The sequence below is a fragment of the Patagioenas fasciata genome, chromosome W (genome assembly GCF_037038585.1).
Source record: "Patagioenas fasciata isolate bPatFas1 chromosome W, bPatFas1.hap1, whole genome shotgun sequence".
Lineage (NCBI taxonomy): Eukaryota > Metazoa > Chordata > Aves > Columbiformes > Columbidae > Patagioenas > Patagioenas fasciata.
Window position 1 is genome coordinate 46,710,491 of NC_092559.1, and position 19,599 is coordinate 46,730,089.

At 43.1% G+C, this 19,599-nt stretch overlaps 1 pseudogene; it reads left to right on the forward strand.

Annotated features, from left to right (window-relative positions):
* Positions 1-2,174: 2,174 nt before the first annotated feature.
* LOC136114543 (uncharacterized) lies at positions 2,175-4,042 on the forward strand (annotated as a pseudogene).
* Positions 4,043-19,599: the final 15,557 nt, after the last annotated feature.

Genomic DNA, 19,599 nt, shown 5'->3' on the forward strand with positions numbered 1-19,599 from the left:
AAGGGCTGTACCGAGTGGCTTCCTTTCTGGGAACAGAACGGATGGGAAGTTAATAGGATTCCAGTGTGGCAAAAAGACAAGTGGCAAGAAATCTTAAGTATTGCTAGGAAAGGAAACTTTGCTGTGGGCTGGGTGGCTTCTCATCAGGTAGATGGGGGATCTGCAGAAGAATGGAATAACCGAGCTGATGAATTAGCAAGACTGGCCCCTATACAAAAGGATCAAATTTCAGAAGATTGGGAACACTTGTTAGAATGATTACGTGTAAAGTGCAAACACACCGGAGCCAAAGACTTGTACCGTGAAGCTCTGGCCTGAGGCTGACCTGTCACCAGGGAAATGTGCAAAACCTGCATATCAGCCTGCGAACAATGTTGGAGACGGTTAGAAAGGCACCCTTTAGAAGATAACTCCCTGCATTTAAGGGAAGGTAAAGGTCTGTGGGATGCCTGGCAGGTAGATTACATTGGCTCCTTTAAGAAATCAGGGAGCAAGCATTTCGTACTGGTGGGAGTAGAAATTACATCAGGATTAGTCCAAGCAGAAGCTTTTAAAAAGGCTACAGGTGAAAATACTGTGAAAGCATTGCGAGAATGGTTTGGAACTTTTCCAAAACCACAAGAAATACAGTCTGACAACGGTTCCCATTTCACTGCTAAAATTGTACAAGATTGGGCACAAAGAGAAGGGATCAAATGGACTTTTCACACCCCATATTACCCACAGGCTAATGGAATTGTAGAAAGAAAAAACGGCCTCCTAAAACGGCTTTTGAGACCTCATGAGGGTAATTGGGATACTCATCTGTGGCAAGCTGTCACAGGGGTAAATGACAGGTGGGGGGTAAATGGATGCCCCAAAATCACTGTTTTCTGTCCAAAAGCCCCTTCCTTGATTTCCTCTCTAAAGGGACCAAATGATTCCAAGGATCCAGCCCATTACCCTTGACAGTCAGTCCTAGTAGAACTCCCCACTGTGGGAAGAGGACCACTGGTATTAAAAACCCCTTTGAACACAAAGTCATGGGTAGCTTCTGAGGCCCTGGGCAAGGAACATCGGATAAATACCTGCTGGATAATTCCGTCATTTTAATTATTTTTGCCTCAAAGAGGCGAGCCCTGTTTGTTTTCCTTTTTGCAGGAGAACTCTGAGGGACACAGAGAATAACGTGAATTATCCAAGAATCGAATTGAAGGCCTAGTTTGTGAGGATGACCAAAAGTATAATTGGGTTACTAATACTTTTCTGCATCCTTTCACCTACTCATAACCAAAAATATGCTAAATGGCCTTGGTCTGAACCTATTGTCAGATACACTACTTCTCTAGGACCATATCCCAAAGACCGCTTTCCAAGTATAGCCACTGTGGTAATGCATGATGATAAAGTGTATCACCCAAATGAATGGAAGTGGGATAGGAAGGATTGGATTAGACTCCTAAATGGTACAATTGGAGAAAAAATTAAAGCAGGATGCAGAAAAGTAGAAGGGTCTAACCATGAGAAAGTCTCCTCAATTACGGTTACTGGAAACCTTTTAGATCTGAATTCGACAACCCAAATTCATCCTTACATCTCAGCGAAACTCTGTCCTACTGCAGAGTGGAAATGTGATAAACAAAATTCTCTCATTTTGTGTTGTCGCCAAAAGAGTCTCGGCAATTACAACACTACCACCCTAGACCCAAGTACCTACAACATGGAAATTACTAAATCCTGTAAGGATGAAGAAGCTGATTGTTGGCACAACTTCACTTTAACAAGGACCATCCGAGTGGTGTGTAATTGGCGAAACAATAATGCAAACCGGTCAGAACGATTAGGCCTGAACCACAAATTTAAAATGAATGCTGTCCCCGAACCCCTAGTGACACTTGTAGCAATAGTAACCTATCACAACAAAGACAGCGTTTTCACACTAGATGTTAAAAATAAAACTTTACTCACTTTTTTGGTGGTTCAGGGTGACAACCTCTCCGTGCAATGCAAACTGATTACCGAGTCCCTCACCGAACCTGTAAGCAGCTATGGAATTGGACTACATGGCTCTACAATATCATGCAAAAAAACAAAGCCAAAATTGTTGGCTAAATTTGGCTGTGATACAATATACTCATAAAGTAATGTGAGGTAAAAATAATACCAAACATTGAGGGGAACTCAGAATAGAGGTCATGACACCTACCACCCAACCAATAGCGGTACCTAGTCCAGAAATTTTTGAAATTGGACCATATGTGATAAAAAATGTAGGCCAACAACAAATGTTGTTCAATCCAGAATGGTCTCTCAAGCGTGTTGAGTTGTTAATGCAAAATAACATTTCTGAGATTCAGCCAGCCTGCTCTCCTTTCTTAAGGACCTCCTTTGAAGGGTGGACAACCTGGCTGAGGAAATGAATTCCTAATAGAACACCGAGAGACCTAACTGGTGTGTTTGGGACAGGACTGGGAGTTCTAAATGGTATTGATTCAGAGATATTAATGAACAAATTGGCTGCTACAACTAGTGATTTAGCAAAATTACAAATCCCTTTGCGGTCTTCCCTATTGGCTTTGGGAACTAACCAACGGCTGTTATCCAAAGTATTACCAAAATGGGAAAAGGTAAATGTAAAAGATCACAAATTGATAATAGATGCATTTGGTGTAGTCCAAAATAACCTCTCTGGCTCTCAGTTGTATTCAGGCACAACTGTGGATGCAATCAGTGGCTGCCTCAATCAAAAGGGAAGGTGAAGAAGGCACTTTTCCTACCGAAATTCAAAAAATTGTCTGGGACAGTGCCACTGAACTTGAGAAAGAACTCCAGTCCTGGTGGACTTTGGTAAACTTTACCTATAACCCCATCACGAACACACCCACGATCTTTTTGTTAACCATACATAATGCTACAATATACATAATTTACCCAATCATTGCATTAGGGTTGAACCACAATGGAACTATACTCTATCCTTTCGAGCACAGAGTATGGGCCCGAAAAACAGATGAAAAATGGCAAACTGTCAATTTAGAATCTTGCATTGTGTGAGAACAGCAAGGATTCATCTGTGAAAGTAATACAATCAGTACTCAAGACATTTGCCTGGACACTGGGCAGAATGTTTACCACTTTGAGGTTCGTCCTGACAATCGAGAAACGGTATTAGCGTATATTGGCAAAGGTTGTGTGTGCTTGAGGACCACTTGCAACTCTATATTAGTAGATGCAATGATGATAAATATTAGAAATCATTCAAATTTTTGTGTTTGTGATTTTGTTAAAATTAATGGATGTGATTTTTCTTATCTCGCACCAGTTATATCTCATCAACTCATACAATCTAATTATGTTGGAGAATTGTTTGAGAATGGGGGACATGGGTCTGCAGAGCAGTTGTACGAGCAGAGCCTGTTCTGAAGGCCTTAGCATAAGTAGCAAGACTAGGCTGCAGTGGGAACCGCTGACTCAGTAAAATCAGCAAGGTCACTGAGACCTTGGCAGAGTTTCACAAACAGCTTTCAACAGCACAAGAATGTAGAATAAGCATAGCTAGCAGCTGCAAGTAGGAGGACCATGCAAATGTGACTGTTAGAGTTTAAGCCAATTAGTAGGTGACAGGTATGCATAATTATCATGAACTGTATAAGTATATGCTATTCGGGCTAATAAATCGAACTATGCTTTATCACTCATATTGAGTCGACCTGCGTGTTCCTCCGCTGCTCAAAAGTGGCACCCGAACAGGGACCTGAAGTTTCCACTCAGAGCGGCGGATGCAGAAAAGCACTGGTTAGCAGTGAACCGGGGGGCAAAGATCAACTGAACGCTGTTCGACGCGACGTATCGTTCAGAAGCCTGGACCGTCCGAGAGGGGTCTGCCGTCTGCAGGGGCTACTGGAAAGGTTGCCACAAGGTTAACAAGGATAATAAGGATCATTAGGTTAATGAGGATAACCAGAATAACGAAGATAACGAAGATAATAAGGATTACAAGGATTACAAAGATAACGAGGATCACAAAGATAACAAAGATAACAAGGATAACGGGAAAGGTTGAAGCGCTGACCGGCGACATGGATTTTGAGGTAGCCCTAAATTTATTTCAGCGCTTTTTAGAAAAGCGGGGTATAGATTGTATCAAGCAGCTATCGGGGTTAGTTACTTTAGGAAGAGTGAAATTATGGAGCGAAACGTGTTTTCTGAAGAACAGGCCGTGGTTGGGCACCTCCTGCGTATTCTCTCTGTGGGGGGACTTGAATGGGAAGAAAGTAACATTTATAGACTGTTAATTTGGGAGAAACCGAGAAGGCTTTTAAACGTTAACTTTGGGATGATAAAAGGCAGAAATTATGGAATAAGGACAGCAATGGAGATGATAAAGCAGCTAAATCATTAGTAACTACATGGAAGCTTATAAAAGATTTTTGTGGCTGAACGGTCTGCTGCTGCTGGACTTTTTGTAGCGTTGCAGCCTAATAAGAATCCTGAAAGTCACTGTGAAGTCTACCCAGTTCGTGTCTTTGATACCCTCCCTATTCTATCACCTGCTGTGCTTTCAGCACCCCTGATAACTCAGCAGTCCGGGGCGGGGGGAGGAAGTGTACTGTCAGTCCTTTTACCAATTTGTATCTGCCTTTACCACCTTTTAAGCCTCCAACTTCCATGAGAGAGCAGAAGGAGTCGCCGGATAAGAACTGGGCAAAAGAACTGTGTGACAGATCAGATGAGCTATTAGCGAGTGAATCCAACAGTCAGCAATATTAAGCTATGAGAGAGGTGCCTGAAACCAAAAAATCATTTGCAACTATCAATCAGGATCCCAATGAGAATTACATGCAATTTATTGACCACCTTCAAGAGACCATCAATGAGCAGGTTGAAACCTTAGAAGTTAAGGAAGCACTGGTGTTGAAATTAGCAGTAGAGAATGTTAATGTTTGCTATCAGCATGTTATTTGCGGGTTTTACAGTACATATTACATGCTTCTGTGTATTGCCCCTCTGAAAATCAAGCAGCTTGTCAGGAACGTGAGTTAATTGTTTTACCAGTTGTTTTTAAGTGTACCGTAAAACCTTCTCCCCGCTTTTCCCACTCATGCTGCAAACAGCCCTGTGCTTCCCCTCCTCCCTCCCACTTCTCAAGGTTTTTACTTGCAAGATGGGGCCAGGAATGACTGTTTTCAGTTGTGTTCCTGAAAAATCGGTATTGAGAGGTGTTTTAAAACATAGGAAAGCACTCGGACAAGAAATCATTAAATCATTTCAGTCAGTTTTACAGGCGGGGCGATTTGAACTTCAACAAGCTGGGGGAGAATTGACTGATAACACACAGGTCACAGTAAACTTGTTAAAGTCTACAAGATGCTTTTCTTAATAACCTGTTTTCTTTGTGGGTATCTGTTTAAGCATGTTGCAATTTTGATAGGTCTTTGTTATATGGTACGATAAGTTCACAGTCTGTTAAATCATGAGAATCCGTTGACTCAAAATGTACGTTTTATGATATTACAGAAGATCATGAGTAATTTAGCTCTTTACTGCGTGAATGTAATGGTAAAATTTTGTGTGTAGTAGCTGTTATTTTTCTTTCTAGCATGCTAGCTTTATTCTGGTATCCAGACTTGCGCAACTCTGTGATAGGCTGTGTCTCATCTGGATGTGCTGGATTTGGCTCTTTTGTATGCACACCAAGTAAAGAATCCTGGTTTTGGGATAACAGTTGTAGCGCGCCAGATGAGACACTAATAAAAGCCTTACCTGGTCCAGCTTGCTGCGACGGCGGGGGGGCGGGTGCCAATGGGGCTCCAGTGCACACTAACCTGTTTTGTCAGGGAGACCCGGCGGTACCTCTGCCTGGCTGAGCAGTAGGCAGTTCAAAGGTGCAATGCAAAAATTGAGAGATTGTCTTAAATTAGTGTAACTGTGATCCATCTCCATGTTTGAACTTGGTATTTGGTTTTCATAACTGAGCTCAGTATTTTAATTTGCATATTTCTATTTGGTACCAAAAGAATTTTTTTTGGGGAGATAATTACAAAACGGGAACCGGTTCCACTGCTAAGATTTCACTGCTAAAATTCCACCTTGCTCCCTCTTAGGATGCATCCTTGCGCATTAGAGTAATTGTCTATATAGTTAGGTAGTAATTTTGTTGATGGTTCTGGGCAGTCTCATAAAGCTGTAGTGGTTTGGTGTGAAGATAACGATTGGCATCATTCTGTAAAAATTATTGAACGTTCAACCCAATTATCAGAACTTGGCACAGCTTTAAATTACTTAGAGCTTTTTAAAGAGGAACCTCTAAATTTGATTTGTTATTTTGAGTACGTAGTCAAGATCCAATACACGTATCTGATTCCGAACTTTTTGTTTGTTTGTTTGTTGGTTTAAAAAAAAAAAAAGGGGGGGAGGAAAGTAGGGGAAACACCACAAAACCAATTGTCAAAAGCATTGTATGTGATGAAACACTTTGCAAGTATGACCCAAAACCATGTTAAATCAGAAAGAACCTACATTAGTTATGATCAAATCACTAGTCAATGGAAAAGGCCACATCAATTGATAACCTGGGGAAAAGGTTATGTTTGTGTCATTACAGGGCAAGGATTGAAGTGGATTCCCGTGAAATGAGTGAATAAAGACAACAAAGATTCAATGGATGCAGATGGACAGGAGGGAGATAAGTTGTGAGGACTGTTTCAGATGTAAACCATGGATCCTAATTCAGTTTTATAGATGCTCACAGATCTGGAAGATAAATCAAAGGTAATCCATAAGGAAATTCAACATCTTATGGACTACACCCAGAAGATTAAAGAAGATATAGGGCTTTTCGGCTTGGAGGGGTTAACAATCTGGCTAGGGTTAGAAGGGTGGTTTAAGAGCTTTTTACAAAGTGTGTTGCTTATATTAGTTATAGTAGCTATAGGGTTATTGCGTTTAAGCTGTGCTCTCTCTTGCTTTAAAAGAATGTTTGAACGAATAGCGAATCAGGCTCTACTCGTACAAAAAGAAAAAGGGGGAATTGTTGGAGAATGGTTTGAGAATGGGGGACATGGGTCTGCAGGGACAGTTGTACGAGCAGAGCCTCTTCTGAAGGCCTTAGCATAAGTAGCAAGACTAGGCCGCAGTGGGAACCGCTGACTGTTTCAGTAAAATCAGCAAGGTCACTGAGACCTTGGCAGAGTTTCACAAACAGCTTTCAACAGCACAAGAATGTAGAATAAGCATAGTTAGCAGCTGCAAGTAGGAGGACCATGCAAATGTGACTGTTAGAACTTAAGCCAATTAGTAGGTGACAGGTATGCATGATTATTGTGAACTGTATAAGTATATGCTATTCGGGCTAATAAATCGAACTATGCTTTATTGCTCATATTGAGTTGACCTGCGTGTTCCTCCGCCGCTCAAATAATTACACTCTGATTCAAGAATTACTGCCTACACCTATTGGGATGAATCTTACATTGGTAAAGCAATTGTTGCAACACCAAGACCTGATCGAGATCTTGGAAGAAGTTCAAGTAAATGGACAGAAAACCTTGATAACCGTTCACCATGATGCCAAAGAAGTTCAAGGGGGGGTGAAGAAGCATAAAAGATGACTCCAGAATGGAGACCGTGGAAGATCTTCCCACCAGAGGATCCCGAACCACGACAGAGGACCGACCGGACTCCACGGGACCCAGAGACCAGAGGAACGCTTCTGGAACTGGACTGGTGATAAACGCAACCTCTTTTCTCATTTTTTCCTTTACTTTTCCCCGTTTCTTTCCCCTTTCTCTTTCTTACTCTCTCTCTCTATCGCGTGCTGCTTTATGGGCAAATTAATAAAGTAACACTGTTTGATTGAATCATAACCCCTTGGCATTTTGGTCGCCTTAATTTTGTGCTCTGAGATCAAGTTAAAAGAACCATCACGAGTCCATCACCAAACGGACTGTGACACCATCCCACAGGTGAACTGGTACAAATTCTCCCTCAAGTCTTTGATACACTCCCTCTTTCTGGAACCAGAGCTAGCTGTACTGCCAGGACAGACTTCACATCCATGTGCAACCACTTCTTGCAAACAAAGCAATAATTTATGCAACTGCTGTCATCTGTGGAGCACATAAGCTTGTCTCCTAATTCTGAAGTCTCACTCTGGAGTGCTTCTCTGTACTCCCAGCTCAAATCAGTATAATCAGCCATTACTTCCCAAGAGTCACATTTTCTCACTGCTGCTGAGCTTTGGTTGACGCATACCAATGGCTACTGCAGCTCTTGCTGGAGTTGTTTTACAGACATAGCCATATCATAAGAAGGCATCACACAACATCAAGGTAGCTCCTGTCTCTTCCACATGTAGAAGGTTTGGGGGAGGTTTTTACCACTCAGACCCTAAAGAAAAGCCTATTACTGGTATAGCTTATGTTAAGGTTTTGAAGGAGTGGAAACTTCAGCAAAACCTTTTATCGGGACTCTCTTATGTGGATTTCTCTGTGAGAAATCAAGCCATTCTGGAATAACTCAACACAGAGAGTTGTGTTCCTCTGAAATCCAGGAAAGTGGTAAAACTGCAAAAGATGGGTCAAGGTTCCTGCCTGTAATAAGGGACAGGGTGAATCACAGTGTGACTGTCATGGGTAAATACACGTTTCTTTCTAGCTCCCTCAGCAAGCCTAACTGTTCTTTGTGAAAAACACATGGCTTCTGCACCTGAATACACAAAAAATGCGTGCCCTGGAGTGGGGACCAGAAGTTTGCACTTCCTCCGCCCTACCCAGGCACTACGATTTTCACAAACAACTTCACTTCTGCTCCAGTCTTTTCTAGCTCTATAGCTTCATTTTGTTATTTAAGGGATGACCAAGTTTCAAAAGCAGAGTGGACAGTGCCCTCTAGCATAATTAGGTGGTCAGAGCACCCTGTGGACATGGGACACATCCTTGCCCATCGCACACCAGCTCTTCCACTTCCCAGAAAAGTCTTTAACCACTTCTGCAGTTGGAGATATTTTCACCAACATATGATGGCATCTGTTGCTTCTCCCATGTGAATTCAGAGAGAGAAAATTATCTGATGTTTAAATCCAAAAGAGGGTTTCAGGCCACAATCATAGAATAGAATCATTGAATGTCCTGAGTTGGAAGGGACCCACAAGGATCATCCAGTCCAACTCCTGTCCCTGTATATGACAACTCCACATCATGTGCCTGAGGGTGTTGTCTAGTCTCTTCTTGAATGCTGCCAGGCTGGGGCTGTGACTACCTCCCTGGGGAGCCTGTTCCAGTTCTCCACTACCCTCTGGGTGAAGAAACTTTTCCTAATGTCTAACCTAAAACTCCCCTGGCACATTGCCCTGCCATTCTCTCGAGTTCTGTCATTGGTCGCCAGAGAGAAGAGATTAGTGCCTACCTGTGGATGGGTTTCTGTTAGATGGAGATTTGTTATTGAACTAGCCAGGCCCAAAGGAATTTCAAGGCCACCTCGGAAAGCTGAAAACAGGACCTCCTGTGGGGGTGAGGCAGTTCTACAATAACAGAGCCTCAACATGACGCAAATCAATGGACCTATCAGCAGTGAGACTCCAGTGCGTGGACAGCTCGTGAACATAGATGATATCCAATTAGTGAATGCATGCTTGGAGCGTGGACGCATGATCAGAGAATAGTTGCATATATAAGGAGACTTGTTTCTGTAATAAATGGCTTTGCGTGGTTCACATTGAATCGGAATGCTGAGTCCTTTATTCACTCCAACACCTACCCTTCCTCTTCCCCTTGTGAGGAAACTGTAGAAGGCTGTGAGGTCTCCCCTCAGTCTCCTCCAGGCTGAACAAACCAAGTGACTTGGTGGCCAGTCATGAGTGGTGTTCCCCAGGGCTCAGTATTGGGGTCAGTTCTGTTTAATCTGTTTAGCAATTATCTGGATGAGGGGGTTGAGTGCACCCGCAGTAAGTTTGCAGATGACATCAAACTGAGTGGGAGTGTTGACCTGCTGGAGGGTAGGAAGGCCATACGGAGGGATCTGGACCAGCTGGATCATTGGGTTGAGGCCAATTGTACGGGTTTAACAAGGCCAATTGCTGGGTCCTGCACTTGGGTCACAACAACCCCAGGCAGCACTACAGGCTCGGGGAAGAGCGGCTGGAAATCTACCCGGTGGAAAAGGATCTGGGGGTGTTGATTGACAGCAGCTGAACATGAACCAGCATGTGCCCAGGTGGCCAAAAAGGCCAACAGCATCCTGGCTTGTATCAGGAACAGTGTGGACAGCAGGACTAGAGAAGTGATTGTGCCACTGTACTCGGCACTGGTGAGGCCCCACCTTGAATCCTGTGTTCATTTTTGGGCCCCTCACCATAAGAAGGACATTGAGGTACTAGAGAGAGTGCAGAGAAAGGCAACAAAGCTGGTGAGGGGTCTGGAGCACAAGTCTTACAAGTAGCAGTTAAGGGAACTGGGGCTGTTTAGCCTGGAGAAATGGAGGCTGAGGGGAGACCTTATTGCTGTCTACAACTACCTGAAAGGAGGTTGTAGCATGGAGGGTGTTGGTCTCTTCTCACAAGGAGCAAGTAATAGGACAGGAGGAAATGGCCTCAAGTTGTGCCAGGGGAGGTTTAGATTGGATATTAGGAAAAAAATTCTTCCTGGAAAGGGTTGTGAGGCATTGGAACAGGCTGTCCAGGGAAGTGGTGGAGTCACCATCCCTGGAGGTGTTTAAAAGGCGTTTAGACAAAGTTCTTAGGGACATGGTTTAGTGCTAGAGTTAGGTTATGGTTGGACTTGATGATCCTGAGGGTCTCTTCCAACTGAAATGATTCCGTGATTCCGTGACTTTAGCCGTTCCTCATATGGCTTCCTCTCCAAATCCTTCACCAATTTCGTAGCCCTCTTCTGGACACTCTCCAGTAGCTTAATATCTTTTTTATACTGTGGTTCCCAGAACTGGACACAGTGCTCCAGGTGAGGCCATATCAGTGCAGAGTAGAGGGGAACAATCACCTCCTTCGAGTGGCTGGCAATGCTGTGCTTGATGCACCCCAGGACTTGGATGGCCCTCTTGGGTGCCAGGGCACACTGTTGGCTCATGTTCAACTTACCATTGAACAGAACCCCCAGATCCCTCTCTGCAGAGCTGCTTTCCAGCATCTTGTCCCCCGGTCTGTGTGTACAGCCAGGTTTGCCGTGTCCCAGGTGCGAAATCCGGCACTTGCCGTTGTTGAACTTCATGCAGTTGGTGATTACCCAGGTCTCCAATTTTTCTAGATCCCTCTGCAGGGCCTCTCTGCCCCTGAGAGTCAACATCTCCTCCCTATTTTGTGTCATCAGCAAACTTACTCAGTATTTCCTCAAGTCCTGTGTCTAAGTCATTTAGAAAGACACTGAAGAGTGCTGGCCCTAAGATGAATCACTACAGAACCTGGTGACTGATCACCAGCCTGACACAACCCCATTTGCTAGAACCCTTTGATCTTGGCTCATCAGCCAGTTGCTCACCCACTGCATTGTGTGTTTATCCAGCTGTATGCTGGTCGTCTTGTCCAGGAGGATAATGTGAGAGACAGTATCAAAGGCTTTACTGAAATCCAAAAAGATCACATCAACAGGCTTCCCTTAGTCAACTAGGTAAGTTACCTGTTGCAGTTGAGACGGACAAACGACATGGATCAAGTTCTTCCAGGATGAAAGTAGTAGATGCCATTTATTGCTACAAGTGCATTTTTATACAGTTCTACCAATTCATGTGTCTCTTCACTATTGGTTACAAGTTACAGCAGTAACATCTCATTGGCTAATTTTACTATCATCCATGTTATTCTTTTCTTCTCTCTCATGGGAACATCCCTTCTCTCTCATGGGTACAACTTAATATCTCCGGATATTCCTTTACTCCCATCCTTCTCAAGGGTAAACCTTAATATCTTCAAGGCTGATCTCTGTTCCCATACTCTCCATCAGGGATTCCACAGACCCGCTGTAGTTTCCCACAACTCCCCCTTTTTGTATTTGTGCTAAAAAGGTTGCCTTCATTGTCCGCTGCAGGGCCCTTTGCAGCAGAGAAATCATGCATGGCAACATTAGTAACACAACCACAACAATCATCAGAACGATCAGTCCCGTTTTCACTACTGATAACAACCACCCTGAAAGACCCCAGCTACTAAACAATTTACTTAACCAATCCCATCCGTCATCAGCTTGTAACTTTTGTACTCCCTCTTTCAAAAATTGTATACTTTTATGAACTGACTCAGAGTGATCTGACAAGTTCATGCAGCACACACCATCAAAATCTTCACACCCGTGTCCTTGAGCTAATAACAAAAAGTCTATTGTGGCTCTATTCTGCAGTGTAGCATGTCTTACAGACTCTACATCTAACAAAAGTCCACTTAAAGCCTTAGAAGTTCTGTTAATTTGCTTAGCTAGCCAACATCCTAATTTTTCTAAAGTATTTAAAGGTTAGCTGTGCCAACACCAGGTACAAGAGATCCTAAAACCCTTAATCCCGATCCCCAAAAATCTACATTATCATCACATTTTGACTTATATGCATGCAAAAAGCATTTTTCCTGTGTTGCTTTTTTGTGATCTACTATCATGGATACATTGGGCATTAAGAGAGTTAATCGTCCCAAACTACATTGTCCTCCAACAGCATTAGAAGGAATACCTGGCCAGGCTCTATCTCCACAGATCAAGAATGCACCATACGGGAGTTTTTGGGGTCACTGTCCCACATTGTTAACAACACCCCTTGGACTCTTCTGCGAGGCATTGCACCAATGAGTTTCATTTCTGTAGTCGTCAAGGGTAGCATTAACATTTTGCAGTTTTGTCCATTCATGCTTTAGCATATTGTCCTGACAATTTTCACAAACCAGCTGGATACAGACATCCATGGGCACAGATCCCATCAATTCCAGTTCCTGTGGTTCAATGTCTATTTCTGGGAGACAATTAATCCAAAGTGCCATGTTGGTATTATTACAGTTTGTTGCAATGCCTTTGCACCGACCACTATTTTGAAACAGTTGTGTGATACTGCTGTAGTCGTCAAGGGGGATGCCAACCAAGCATGTGTGGAACGGGTTTTCCGGAGATGCCATAGCTAGGCATATGGAGTCGATGTTGGTTAAAGTAATCCACATGTTAATCTGTCTGTGCAGGCATCCAAGATGAAGCAGCTGCAGCAATCAGCATTAAGAAGGCAACACAGGTTTCACATTTCGTGCAGGCAACCATTGTGGTCCTTGATCTGTAGAGACATGAGCATAGCCTCTTCCCCAGGTTAATAATTCATGTGGACCTGTCCATTGTCCCGTGCGCAAATCCCACATTAACACTTTTGCCCCTCGACTGACCCTCTCTTGAGCCACTAAAGAGGAAAAATGACATAGAATGGGTGGCATCTGGGCATCATCAGAAACCTGCAAAAAGTTTAAAACATGTGTGGCTTTAGCCAAGCGTGCATCAGGTGGCTCACCCAACATTCCCCCTTTTTGTTTTTGAAGAAAACACTTCAGTGTTCCATGAGCGCATTCCACAATGCCTTGCCCTGTGGGAGAGTGAGGAATACCTGTAACATGACATACCCCCCAGAGCTGTAGAAATGAAGCAACTTTCCAGGATACATATGCTGAGACATTGTCTGTTTTTACCTGTTGCGGAACGCCCATGAAGGAAAACGCACGCTGTCAATGACGTATTACATCTCGTGCAGATTCTGTAGTATGAGCAGTGGCAACGATAGCAGAAGAGAAGGTGTCTATAGAGACCTGAACATACTTCAAGCGCCCAAATTCAGGTACATGTGTAACATCAGTTTGCCAAATTTGCAAGACTCGAAGGCCACGGGGATTGGTGCCATAATAAGTAGGAATAGGCTGACCTTGACAATCAGGGCATGCAGCAAAAATAGTACGTGCCTCAGAATTTGAAATGCTAAATTGTCGTCTCAAAGCACAATAACCTTGATGACAGAAATGATGTGAGGCTATTGCCTGTTGTTTAACATCAGGAACAGGTCCTGAAGTCACTGCTGAAACTAGAGAATCTGCTTTTGCATTTCCTTCTATTATGAAACCTGGTAACGTAGTATGACTTTTAACATGCATGACATAATATTCATGATGACGCTTCTGAATTTCAAGCCTTAACAGTTTTAAAATACCAAATAGCTTTTCATTAGACACATGTCCCAATACAGCTTTATCCAACCGTTGTACAAGCCCAGCCACATAAGCAGAGTCTGTCACAATATTCACAGGGCCAGGAAAGGTCTGAAACACCATGGTCATTGCTCTAAGTTTGACCGCTTGTGGTGATCCTTCCTGATGTTCTACTTGATGTTGCCACTGTGTCCCATTCTTCCAAACAATGGCTGCCTTGCCCGTCCTTCCTCATCCATCTGTAAATACTGTAGGTCCATTTACTGGGCTTGATTGATTCAATTGCTTCTGACCAAATTGTACCTGACTGCCTAATTTAATCACTGGATGTGAGGGCAAATGGTAACTGATTTGACCCATATAATTCATCATAGCTGCTTGTAGTGCAGAACTATTAGCCATACACCATTCAAAATAATTACTTTGAACAGGAAGCATGATCGTTTCTGGGTCTCTTGCAATTAATTCCATGCAACGTGATCTGATTTTAATAATCACCTGAGCCACCAGTTCAAAAAGACCTGGGGCTGTCTTTTTTGACTTGGTTGGCAAAAAGACCCACTCTAAAATATGTAAAGGATCTCCCTGCTTCTCATGCCATTGTGCGATCATATCAAAAGGAATGCATTGATCAATCAAAACAATTGCTTGCACAGACACTGTCAAATCAATTCTCCATACATGTTTACTACTGATTGCTTGTTCAATTTTCGCAATTACCTGCTGTGCTTCTGTTGTCAAAGTGCGAGCGGCAGAAATATTAGTGTCTTCTTGCAATAGGTCGAACGATGGCTGCAATTGAGAAGAAAGGATTCCTGTGAAGGGGTTTCGTTAGAAGGAGATATGTTGTTGAATTAGTCAGGCCCAAAGGAATCTCAAGGCCACTTGGAGAAGCTGAGAACAGAATCTGCTGTGAGAAAGAGGGGCGTTTCTTCATTAACAGGGCCTCAGCATGGCGTGAGTCGTCGGACCTATCATCGGTGGGGCTCCAGCGTGTGGACTGCCCATGATGTTCATTTAGCGAATCCATGCTTGGAGCGTGGATTCGTGATTAGAGAACAGTTGCGTATATAAGGAGACATGTGTCTGTAATAAATGGCTTTGGCGTGATTCACATTGAATCGGAGTGCTGAGTCCTTTATCGTTCCAACAAATGGTGACCCCGACGTGATACTCCAGACGGCGTCTCACTAAGGTCGGGGAAAAGCCTGGAGCGGCCCAGCCGGAGGCGTCTCAGCTGGACTGAGAGCCGGGCGGAGACGTACGGACGTTCCGTGGATAAATTTTGTTGAAGAAGGCCCCGGGAAAGGTGAGCGGCTGGGAGCAGGAGGAGGGAAGAGTGAAGTTATGGGGCAGAATATATCCTCAGAGGAAGAAGCTATAGTTAAGATCCTCCTGCATATTCTCTCTATGAGAGGACTTAAATATGAAGAAAGTAACATACGTAGACTGTTGGTTTGTTGTAGAACTAACGGCTATCCGACAGAAGCTGAGAAAGCTTTTAAAATTGAACTTTGGGACGATATAGGGCAGAAATTATGGGATAAGGTTAGCGACGGAGATAAAGAAGCTAAATCATTAGCGACTACATGGAAGCTTATAATTTCCACCTTAAAAGAATTTAAGGCTGAGCGGGCTGCGGTTACTGGAATTTTTGCAGCGTTACAGCCTGATAAGAACTCTAAAAATAACTGTGAAGCTTACCCAGTTCGTGTTTTCGATACCCTCCTTACTCCATCCCCTGTTGTGCCTTCGGCACCCCCGATGATACAACAGTCTGGGGCGGAGGAAGGAAAATTACCGAGTGGATGGCCTCCTGTACCATCACACGACCCTAGAGAGACCAAGAAGTCCAAAGCACTGGAGTCAGATAATTTGTCAAAAGGACTGGTGAAAGTTGAGAATGCTAAAGTCGTAAATAAGTGTAATATCAATTCTTTTACTGATTTGTGTCCGCCTTCACCGCTTTCTATCCTTCTAACTCCTACAAGAGAACAGAAGGAGCCGCCGGATAAGAACTGGGCAAAAGAACTGTGTGAAAGATCAGATCAGCTATTAGCGAGTGAATCCAACAGTCAGCAATATCAAGCTATGAGAGAGGTGCCTGAAACCAACAAAGCAGCCAAATCATTTGCAACTATTAATCAGGGTCCCAATGAGAATTACATGCAATTTATTGACCACCTTCAAGAGACCATCAATAAGCAGGTTGAAAACTTAGAAGTTAAGGAAGCACTGGTGTTGAGATTAGCAGTAGAAAATGCTAATGTTTGCTATCAGCATGTTATTTGCGAGTTTTACAGTACATATTAGGTGTTCCTGTGTACCGTCTCTCTGAAAATCAAGCAGCTTGTCAGGAATGTGAGTTAATTGTTTCACTAGTTGTTTTTAAGTGTGCCATAAAACCTTCTGCCTGCTCTTCCCACTCAGGCTGCAAGCAGCCCTTTGCTTCCCCCCCCGCCTCCCCCCTGCCCCCTTCAAGGTTTTTACTTGCAAGATGGGGTCAGGAATGATTGTTTTCAGTTGTGTTCCTGAAAAATCGGTATTGGGAGGTGTTTTAAAACATAGAAAAGCACTCGGACAAGAAATCATGAAATCTTTTCAGACAGTTTTTATTACAGGCGGGGCGATTTGAACTTCAACAAGCTGAGAGGGACTTAACTGATAACACACAGGTCAGAAAACTTGTTAAAGTCTGCAAGATGCTTTCCTTATTAACCTGTTTTCTTTGTGGGTATCTGTTTAAGAATGTTGCAATTTTGATAGGTCTTTGTTACATGGTACGATAAGTTCACAGTCTGTTAAATCATGAGATTCCGTTGACTCAAAATGTGCATTTTGTGATAATACAGAAGAACATGAGTAATTTAGTTCTTTACTGCATGAATGTGATGTCTATCCCTGTTTCTCTATTAGGACGGGATGTATTAGGACAACTAGGAGCAACTCTGGTGACAAAACAACAAAATTTCTAGAAGTGGCCATTGATGATGGGTGACCAGTACTGAAATTACAGTGGAAAAATGATGATCCAGTATGGGTAAATCAATGGCTGCTCAGTAAAGAAAAACTCGCCCATGTCGAAGAGCTAGTACAGGAACAGCTTGAAAAAGGGCATTTAGAGCCGTCTACAAGTCCCTGGAATACTCCTGTGTTTACTGTTCAGAAAAAATCAAAGAAATGGAGGTTGTTACATGATCTTCGAAAAATTAATGATACCATGGAAGACATGGGAGCATTACAGCCGGGATTACCATCCCCTGTCATGATTCCAGAAAATTGGCAGATCTTAATAATTGACTTGAAAGATTGTTTTTTCACCATTGCTTTGCATCCTGATGACTGTAAACGTTTTCCATTTTCCATAAATTCTGTAAATAAGGCTGAACCTGCGAAAAGGTATCAATGGGTAGTTTTGCCACAGGGAATGAAAAATTCCCCAACTATGTGTCAAATTTATGTAGCTTGGGCCTTGCAATCAATCAGAAAATCTCATCCTGAGTTAGTGATTTACCACTACATGGATGACATATTAATAGCTGGGGAAACTTTTTCTACTGATTTCTTGATAAATGAAGTATCTGGTACATTGCAGCATAGAGGATTGCAAATTGCTCCAGAAAAGTTACAAATTCAACCAGCATGGAAATATCTTGGTTGGGAAATTTCTCAGTCCACAGTGAAACCTCAGAAAATAGTATGTCGGCCTGTCATTCAATCCTTAAATGATGTGCAGAAACTAGTGGGTGATCTGAATTGGGTCCGGAGCATTTGTGGGATCACTAATGAGGATTTAGCTCCAATTGTAAAACTGCTAAAAGGGGATAGTGACATCAGCTCTCCTAGAACGCTTACTGCTGAGGCGGATGCTGCTCTGAAAAAGATTATGTCCAAACTTGTAAAAGCTTTCAGCCATAGGTGGAACCCAGATTATGTAATTGGACTACTAACTGTAAACAATACTAACTATCCTTTTGCTCTCATAATGCAATGCACAACTGGTAAGGAGCCGTTAAAGATCTTAGAGTGGGTGTTTTTGCATTTTCGACTCAAATGAACCATTACAACCAGGGTTGAGGTCTTTGCTCAGCTTATAATGAAAGGTAGGCAGAGAATAGTCGAAATTTCAGGGGCTGAGCCTGCATATATCATTGTTCCCCTCGTTTCAGAATATTTACAGTGGGCTTTGCAGAACTCCTTACCTTTTCAGATTGCGTTATTAGATTCTCAAGCTTTAATTAAGACATTTTCCCCTCCACACAAGTTAATGTCAGTTTTGAATATGGGATCAATGGAGGAGGGTCCCCCTCTTCTCTCAGAATTTCCTGTTAAAGGACCCACAGTGTTCACTGACGCAGGGGGTAAAATGCAGAAAGCAGCAATTACATGGAAAACAGATGGAAAATGGCACAATGTGATACTAACTGACCTGAAAGGATCAACTCAGCATTTGGAACTCAGGGCTGTAATAGAAGTGTTTATCAGATTTGCTCATAGCCCAGTGAATATTGTTTGTGATTCTTTGTATGTGGTAGGTGTGGTAGCTCCCATTGAAAGATCATTGCTCAAAGAGGTTCAGGATGCACAACTGATGTCTTTGTTCAAGCAACTATGGTTGTTGGTCGAAGAGAGACAACACCGATACTTCATAACACATATCCGTAGTCATCTGACAATTCAAGGCGATTTAGCTGAAGGAAACCACCGAGCTGATTTTCTTGTATCTCCTGCCTGGGTTCCACCTCCAATAGATAGGTTTGGGCAAGCAGTACACTCTCATAGTTTCCTCCATCAGTCTGCTCAGGTCTTACAGCGGCAATTTTCATTGTCCGAAAGTGAAGCCCGAGGTACTGTTTAAAGTTGTGCAGATTGTCAGCGCATCTCAGTAGGGCTGGGTGCAGGAGTCAATCCAAGAGGATTAGGAGCCTTGGAATTGTGGCAAATGGACGTTACACATGTCCCTGAATTTGGCAGGCTGAAGTATGTGCATATGTCTATCGATACATATTCTTTCGCCATATGGGCCACTGCTCAGACTGGTGAAACTAGTTCACATGTGCAACGACATTTACGTTCTGCTTTTGCAGCTTTGGGAGTTCCTGCACAGGTCAAGACAGACAACGCACCTGGTTATATCGCCAAAGCTACTGCCACCTTTTTTCAATTGTGGGGTGTTAAGCACATTACAGGGATACCAAATTCTCCTACTGGTCAGGCCTTGGTAGAAAGGATGAATCGAACTCTCAAGCATCAGCTTGACAAACAAAAAGGGGGAACTGACTGTACTACTCCACATGACAGACTAAGCAAAGCATTATATGTCTTGAACTTTTTACGCCTTCCACAAGGGTTCGACATTCCACCTATGATTCGTCATGGAACAAGCTTAAAAGGACACTTGATAGACCTTAGAGAAAATCAGTGTCAGGTCAAAATACGCAATGGAGTTACTGGTG